Here is a 9235-nt window from a genome sequence, read left to right as displayed (position 1 = left end):
AAATTTTTCTCTCTCTTTTTCTCTATTTTCTCTGTATTTTTTCCAGAGTTCTGAGTTCAAGAACTCGAATATGGTATCAGAGCAGAAGAATTCCTGCTAATTTTTCCGCATATTTCTTACAAATTCATTCATTTTTTGTTTGATCGACAATCATCAAACACTTTTTCTAGCATCAAATTCTATTTTTCAGCCAAAATTCAAGAAGTTTTGTGCTAAATTCTTGCTCAGATTTCCATTTTTCATCTGATCTTCAAATTATGGGAGAATCAGTCAATTCTACTCCAAATGTTACTGCAGATCCAAGCTCAGTCTACTATATTCATCCGAGTGAGAATCCAACAGTTTCTCTAGTTTCTGAAAAATTCAATGGTGAAAACTATGCAGATTGGAAGAGAGGCATGGTTTTGGCTCTTTCTATGAAGAACAAGATGGCTTTCATTGATGGTTCTTTGCCTAAACCAGATTCTACTGCTGCAGAATTCAATGCCTGGACCAGATGCAACAACATGATTATTTCCTATCTGTTGAGATCTTTGGACAATACTCTTGCTAAGAGTGTTCTCTATTTTACCACAGCACATGAGATCTGGAAGGATCTGGAAGACAGGTATTCCATCATCTCAGGACCTCAGTTGTATTCTCTTCAGCAATCATTTGGTCAGATCAGTCAAGATAATTCATCAGTTGTAGAATATTTCACTAAAATCAAAGGTGTTTGGGATCAGATTAGTGCAGCGAATCCTATACCTATATGTTCATGTAATGGTTGTTCCTGTAACTTGACTAAAAAGTTTCTGAAGACACAGCAGGATGAAAGGTTGATTCAATTTCTTATGAAACTGGATCCTAAGCATGCAAGTGTTAGAACTAACATCTTGATGATGAATCCTCTACCTACTATCTCAGCTGCTTACAATTTGTTGATTCAAGATGAAAGGCAGAAAGAGATCACTGATGTGTATAATAGACACTCGGGCATGGCTTTTGCAACTGGTGATAATCAGAGATTTCATACATTAGTTGGTTCTGATGTGAGACAGACTTATGCTGGAAGTTACAGGAAAGGCAATTTGTTTTGTGAACACTGTAAAATGACTAATCACACCATTGACAAGTGTTACAAACTGAAAGGCTATCCTCCTAGGCCAAATCAAGGAAGGTTCTCAAAAGGAAAAAGAGTAGCTGCTGTGGTTTATGGTGAGGATGGTTCAGATACTGAAGATTCTGATACAACTCACATCTCTAAGGAACAGTTTAATCAGTTCCTAAGTTTCATCAAGCAGAACAAAAATGATGATGCTGGAAATATAACTGGAATGGCTAACATGGCAGGTAATAACACTTGTCTTATTACTTGTCTAAATTCTAAATGGATCATAGATAGTGGAGCTACTGATCATATATGCTCAAGTCTAGATCTATTTGATTCATATGTTCCTTTTGACAAATTGCCAAATGAGATCACAGTAGCAGATGGCAAAAAGGTTGAGGTTCTTAATATTGGAACTGTTAGGTTTGGTAATGGCATAATATTGAAAAATGTTTTGCATGTTCCAAATTTACATTTCAATTTAATTTCTACACATAAACTGTGTAAAGATATGAGTTGTGAAATTGTTTTTACTCATGACAAATGCATGATCCAGGATTCTCAGAAAAATTCCCTGGTTCTTGGTAACTTGGAATCTGGTCTTTATGCTGTTGATAAGGATAATGTGGAGAGCAGTTTGACTGTGAATATAGCAGTTGCTGAAGAAGCTAAACTCTTGCATTTAAGGCTTGGACATTTACCATTCAATAAACTGCATTATTTGAATGCTAGTCTTCCCTCCAAGTGCTGTGTAGATTCTGTTTGCCAGATTTGTCCAATGGCTAAACAAACTAGAAAATCCTTTCCTATTTCTAGTTCTAAGTGTAGTCGATGCTTTGATTTGTTGCACATAGATGTTTGGGGGCCTTATAAGGCTCTGACACATGACAGATGTACTTATTTTCTTACTGTAGTTGATGATATGTCTAGACATACTTGGACATTTTTAATGAAAAATAAAACTGATTCTGTTGACATTTTGGATTATTTGTTTGGGATTGTCCAAAATCAGTTTGAGGTGAAAGTCAAGTCTATAAGAACTGACAATGCCAAAGAATTGTGTGAGGGTAGAATTCTTTCAATTTATCAGAAGTATGGGATATTTCATCAATCAAGTTGTGTAGACACACCACAACAAAATGGTGTTGTGGAAAGGAAACATAGACACCTTTTGGAGACAGCTAGATCTTTGTTTTTTCAGTCCAAATTACCTATAAGGTATTGGGGGGAATGTCTTTTGACAGCCACACATTTGATCAATAGAATGCCTTTAAGTAGCATTGGTTTTGTCACACCATATGAGAAGCTGCATTTGTCAAAGCCTAGTATTGATCATTTAAGAGTTTTTGGGTGCCTTGCTTATGCTAATACTTTGAAAACACATAGGTCTAAGTTTGATCCAAGGGCTTCACCTTGTGTTTTCATTGGCTACCCAACTGGACAGAAAGGTTACAAGTTACTCAATCTTCAAACAAACAAAATAATTGTTTCTAGGGATGTTACATTCCATGAGAAACATTTTCCCTTCCATTTCACATCTTCTACTCAACAACCTGATCCTATTTTCTTACCTGCTCACACACCATTCAATTTTGCCACACATCTTGAAATTCCAGATATTTTTGTCCAAAATACAGACAGCAGCCCAGGAACAGGACAACACAATTATTCTGATCCAACTGTTCCTATTTCAGAATCTAGCACCCCAACTCCACAAAATGACCAAACACAAACCCAAACACATATCCAAATACCTAAACCCCAAACCAAAACACAAAAAACCCAGCCTGTTATACCAGAAAGACAGTCATCAAGACCCACAAAGAGACCTAGTTGGATGGATAATTTTGTTTGTGTTGTTACTGGTTCCCCACATTGGTGTAACTTGGTTATTTTTGAGGAACTACCTACACCTTGTAAAGCTTTGATAAGTGGTTTTTGTTCCTACACTGAACCTGCAACATACTTTGAGGCTTCTCAACATCCAGAATGGATAGCTGCTATGAACAAAGAACTTGAAGTTTTGGCAGCAACTGGAACTTGGGAAGTGACAGATTTACCTAAGGGTAAAAAGGCAATTGGCTGCAAATGGGTGTTCAAGATCAAGTTAAAAAAGGATGGGACAATTGAAAGATTTAAGGCAAGACTTGTGGCAAAGGGATATACTCAGAAATATGGTTTAGATTATGATGAAACTTTTTCACCTGTGGTTAAAATGGCTACAATCAGGTGTTTGTTAGCTGTTGCAGCAAGTAAAGGATGGTCATTGTTACAACTTGACATTAACAATGCCTTCCTACATGGCACTCTTGATGAAGAAGTGTATATGAAGATGCCTCAAGGTCTTCCTAATCCTCATAACAAGGTTTGCAGACTGCTGAAATCACTGTATGGGCTGAAACAAGCTAGCAGATAGTGGTTCTCAAGACTGAATTCAGAATTGCAGAAGAAAGGATTTGTCCAGAATAAGAATGATTACTCACTGTTTATTTACAAAACAGATGTTGATATATGCATTGCTGCAGTTTATGTTGATGACATCATTTTGACAGGCACAAATAATTCTATTTTGGATGATTTGAAGCTGCATTTACATAGTGTGTTCAGCATCAAAGACTTAGGTGAACTTAGTTACTTCCTTGGTATTGAGATTGCTCGGGTTTCTAATGGACTCATTCTTTGCCAAAGAAAGTACACTAAAGAGTTACTAGAGAGCTGTGAGTTTGATGTCTCTAAGTCTGCTAAAACACCCTTGCCTGACAACTTAAAGATGTTTGCTGAAGATGGTGATTTCTACAGTGATCCAAGCAAATACAGGTGTTTGGTTGGAAAATTAAATTTTCTAACACACACTAGACCTGATCTTTCATTTGCAGTACAGTCTCTTAGTCAATTTTTACAGTCTCCAAGGCTTCAGCATGTTCAAGCTTTGATTCATGTTTTGAGATATGTGGCTGGTACTGTTGGTCAAGGAATTTTGTTAGCTTCTTCTCAACAGCTGACTCTACAAGGGTATTCAGATTCTGATTGGGCAGCTTGTCCCAATACAAGAAGATCTGTCACTAGATATCTCATGTTACTTGGCAACAGTCCTATTTCCTGGAAATCTAAGAAGCAGACTACTCTTTCTATGTCTTCTACAGAGGCTGAATATAGGGCTATGGCTGCTGCATCTTATGAGATCACTTGGCTTGTTAGGTTATTGGAAGATTTAGGGGTTACAGACCTCAAACCTGTTAAACTAAATGTTGATAATCTTTCTGCTATTCACTTGGGCAAAAATCCTATTCAACATGAAAGAACCAAGCATATTGAGCTTGATTGTCACTTTACAAGGGATAAAGTGTTGCAGGGTCTCATTGAGCTTACTTATCTCCCTACTAAAGATCAGATTGCAGATCTTTTCACTAAGTCTTTGCCTTCTCCTCATCTTCATGAGCTTCTGTCCAAGCTAGGGATGACTTTTTCTCAGCCACCTCCTAGCTTGAGGGGGGGTAATGAGAATCATGATCAAGATGATCATGATAAGCTTACAGCAGAAGATCAAGATCATTCATTGCAGCATACAGTCTTTGATCAAGCTGAAGATGATACAGCAGCATTTCCTTAAGAACAGAATTAATGAGCTGGCATTTTTCAGTTACAATTTTGTTACAAGTTGTATGAGCTGAGCTGGCAATATTCTGTTATGATTAGATTCCCACGCTTTTGGTGATGCATAGAGTTTGTTAGAGATTCTATTTCCTGATGTATGCTATATATATCAGCTAGCTTGTATGAGATCATAAGTTTTTCTCTAATAAAATTTTTCTCTCTCTTTTTCTCTATTTTCTCTGTATTTTTTCCAGAGTTCTGAGTTCAAGAACTCGAATAATAAGTAAAATTTATATACAATTGATATCATGAAAATATATTTAAAAATGATTCTAACAATACCTTATATGACTTAAACAAGTCAAAGTTGGTGGAATTACTATGACAGTCCATTACTATGCTGGAAAAATAATAATATAGTATGTAGGAACTTTTATTTCATTAAGAGGAATAATTACAAAGAAACAAAGTACATGTAGTACGAATAACCATACTTATAGGGAGGCTAATATGTCTTAGAAATACAAGCTCATTATTGAAGAATTTATTCATGTTTCCATCATAAAAACATACCAAATAGAAAAGCTTGTTTTACGATCAAGACCCAAACTTAGCTTGTTATATTGAAGCTAAGAAGCCTTCTTGAGCACCTCTATATGGACAATAAGCTGCAATAGGGCTTCTCACTCGATGACTTCCATCACTCCACTCAATTGATCCGAAGGTATCCAATCCATTACTTGGTATAGTAAATCCGCCAATGCTAGTGAAAGTTATGGTAAATGACATTGATTTTCTATTCTCATCAAACACAAGTGTTGTAGGAGTAACATTTACTTGGTCCACTCACACTAACTTGGTATTCTGCATTCGCCGAACTCCAAACATTTTTCACCACCCTTGTTTATGTTACCACATCGTTGACAGATTTAAAGACAATCAATCATAGACGGGTCTTGGACAAAAAGAGCAATTTTTCTGTTATCATATCAAATGGAGCATAAAAATGCTATACAGTCTCTAGTATCAAGCCATAGAAAACTTTAGATCGGAGTAAAAATTTACTTATACAGATAGTAAAACTATAAAATTGAGATTGATTATGAAAATCAAACACTAAATTTTATATGACAATTGGGAGGTGGGAGGAGCTCTATGGTTAAACTTTAACTTGAATGAATAAGAATTTATTAAAAGCCATCAAAATAATACGAAGTATAAAAGTGTTGGGCATGTTAATTATAGGTGTCTAAAATTCTAAACAATAAACATTATCTAAAACTTCTTAAAGTGCAGCCAAGTAATTCATATTGAAGCAATGAAGGGTTGCTGATGACTTCCTTCAATCCATCTCACTGCAATAGGACTCCTAACGTGATGACTTCCATCACTCCACTCAATTGATCCAAAACTTGTCGATCCTAACATCAATTGATCAAATTGATCAGTTATTGTGCTCGTAAATATGATATCATACGATAATTTTTTGTTTCTTGGCACTGAAATTGAGCTTTCTAGGAGAAACACTAACATCTACATTCAGTGGCTTATTCACTGTAACGTTATAAACCGCATTAACCGAAGCACCAACATTTTTCACCACCCTAGTGTATTTAACCGTGGTTTTGCCCGACTCAAACACGACTGAGAACGAAGGGTAATTCAGATTTCCGGGGCTAGACAGATTCCTTGCTCCACAATCAATAGTAGCAGGATCTTTGAGAAAAATGGTAATACCTTTCGAGCCATACCCAATGGAACATAAAAACGCAATATAGTCACTGACATCAATGTCATAGACTAGCCCGGGGTTGAGAGCCTTGTTTGGATCAACATGACCTGACCCGTGAACAAATGGTGAGGATTGTTTCCCTGTTGCAAGATCTGTGAAATTCTTCTTGGAATTGTCAAGGTAGTAAGCTGTAGTCATAAGGGCGGATTTGACAGCTGCAGGACTCCAACTAGGGTAAGTGTTTCGAAGGAGAGCGGCCAACCCACTAACGTGTGGGCAGGACATAGAAGTACCGGACATGACATTGAACTCAACCCTACGTTGATCAATCTTCTTCAAGCCTGAGGGTCCAACAGCCCCGGTCCAACCAGCCAAGATGTTAACCCCTGGACCTATGACATCAGGCTTTAAGATTTCGGGTGTGACTCGATTTGGTCCTCTGCTTGAAAATGCTGCCACCCTTGGGGCTGATGGCGAGGGACCTGTTACAGTCCCTTTGGATTTGATTGTGGCTGTTGGATTAGGGCTGAAGAAATATAGTCCTTGATTTTGACCCCGGCAATTTGACCTACCAAAGTAGCAGGAATAATATGTGAATCAGCTACTAGTTCTTCACCACTTTCTGCTGTGTTAGTCAGAATCATTGCCACACCTCCAGCTTGTTTTACTACCTCATCCTTGGCAACTCGTCCATTCGCTCCTCCTCTATCACATATCACCATCTTCCCTGTTACTTTTGATGAATTAAGTTCGCCTGTAACAATATAAGGCCTCATCAGTGTTAAAGAATATACTTGTAAACATGTTACTCCCAAACAAACTCAAGTACATTAGTCATGGGTTGGCATACAATTTTAGCTAGTCTTACAACAAGTTGCGATCAGATTGTCTCATATAAGACTTTGTTCTCAAAATAAACAGGCATGATGCAAGTTAACAAATAATTAATCAAGAAACTCGAAAAAAGGATGAACCTAGCCTGTTTTCACTTAACCAAACTACAAGTATCTAGCTAAAATTTTCAGCTAAAATAAGTATCAAATCACCTTAACACTCTAGCAACATAAAGTAACAACAACAAAAATGAAAAGAAAGGTTAACCAACCTGCAACGCAAAATCTACTGCCACAATTAGCTCCATTGACCAACTTTAGATAAACATTGTCATCCAAAGCTTCCCCTGCATACAAAGACGTGCCACTAAACTTCCTCCCATCTCCCAACTCTACATCAGCGGAGAACTCTCTATCTATAGTTGATGCTCCAACATTCAAAATCCACGGCGCAATATTCACTGCAGTAAAAGGATTTGGCCCAGAGTTTCCAGCTGAGCAAGACATCAACACCCCTCTTTGAGCAGCATGTAGGCCACCAATAGCAATGTTATCATTAACATAGCTAGAAGCCGATTTTTTAACCCCAACTGAGAACGAGATAATGTGTACTCCATCCGCGATGGCCTGGTCTATGGCAGCCAGCATATCAGAGTCATAGCATCCAAGGGTCCAGCAGATTTTGTAGGCTGCAATGCGAGCCTTGGTGGCCATCCCCATAGCCTCCCCTCGAGCATAATCGTATAATCCGGCATTAGAAACAACTGATCCAGCTGCTGTTGAGGCCGTATGGGTACCATGCCCCTCGGTGTCTCGAGGTGATTTCGAGTCTTTGGTCTCGTTTATTGGCCCTTTAGCAGCTTCGTACCTGACCCAAGGGTGACATACAAACTCATGATTAATCTCTCTTCAATAAATTAATGTTAATCTTCAGAAATTTTCAGTACTCACTCTCATTTCCACCCTATAATAATCTTGAAGTGATTAAATCTTTATCTTGATGCTCCTGATACATTCTACTTAATTGACGTTAATCTTCCGAAATTCAAGCCTTTATCTCAAAATCTATAAGTATATTCATTAAACAATAAAGTTGAAAAATTATTTCCCTCTAAAAAAAATTCAAAAAAAAAGTCAACTCTGAGAGTTTTAGACCAAAGTTAGAAACGACAAGGAGTATAAAAGAAGTTACCCTTGGAAGAAGGGACGAGCACCAATGATCTTCCGATTACAGGAGGTCGCCGGAAAATGAGGTCCCACCTCACAAGAGCCTTTCCAGGTGGCAGGCACCGGATCATATCCTTCGTCGGAGAAGCTAGGTAACTCAGGCCATATAGCAGTATCAAGTACACCAATGATCACATTTGAAGCATAGTGAGATTTAGGCCAAAGACCAGACTGTTGTTCAAGGCCCGAGAATTATGTGGTACGGGTGGTGTGGAGGTGGTGGAACTTGTCAGGTACAATGGTGAGGACAGCAGGGTGACGCCGGAGCTCAGACACTTGGGCCGCGGAGAGGTGTGCCGCGAACCCTGTGGAGGAAAGAGTGTAAGAGTATAGGAGTTTAGGGGTGGTGGTGGTGGTGGTTGAGAGAGAGTTGAGGATGGAGGAGTACCAATCTTTGGGGGAAGCGAAGGTGTTCGGCTTGTGGGTTTTCGACACGTGGATAATGTAGGTGGATTTTGATAGTGTAGAAGGTAAGAAGAGGGAGAAGAGAAGGAAGAAGAGGATAGAGAGATTAGTCATTTTTGTTTGCTATTTTTGGTAAGTGCATGTTGGTGTTTCTGCTATTTAAAAGACTGCGTCATGTGCATGGAGCGCGCAAATGCGGAAGGAGGGTATTGTCTAATTTTAATATTTGGGTTAGGTATTTCACTATTTTGGTTAGGCAATTTGGATTAGAAAACTATACTTTGATTAATATATGAACGAAAAAAACACCACCGTGTAGCGCGAGGGTCATGCACGAGGCCACTATGGTCGAGA

General features: G+C 38.3%; 1 pseudogene; it reads right to left on the bottom strand.

Annotated features, from left to right (window-relative positions):
* Nucleotides 1–5989: 5989 nt before the first annotated feature.
* On the bottom strand, nucleotides 5990–8995 carry LOC145570729 (subtilisin-like protease SBT1.4 pseudogene; annotated as a pseudogene).
* Nucleotides 8996–9235: the final 240 nt, after the last annotated feature.

The sequence above is a fragment of the Chenopodium album genome, chromosome 12 (assembly GCF_948465745.1).
Source record: "Chenopodium album chromosome 12, dcCheAlbu1.1, whole genome shotgun sequence".
Lineage (NCBI taxonomy): Eukaryota > Viridiplantae > Streptophyta > Magnoliopsida > Caryophyllales > Amaranthaceae > Chenopodium > Chenopodium album.
Note: the sequence above shows the minus strand (reverse complement) of the source record. Positions and strands in the feature narration are given on the sequence as shown.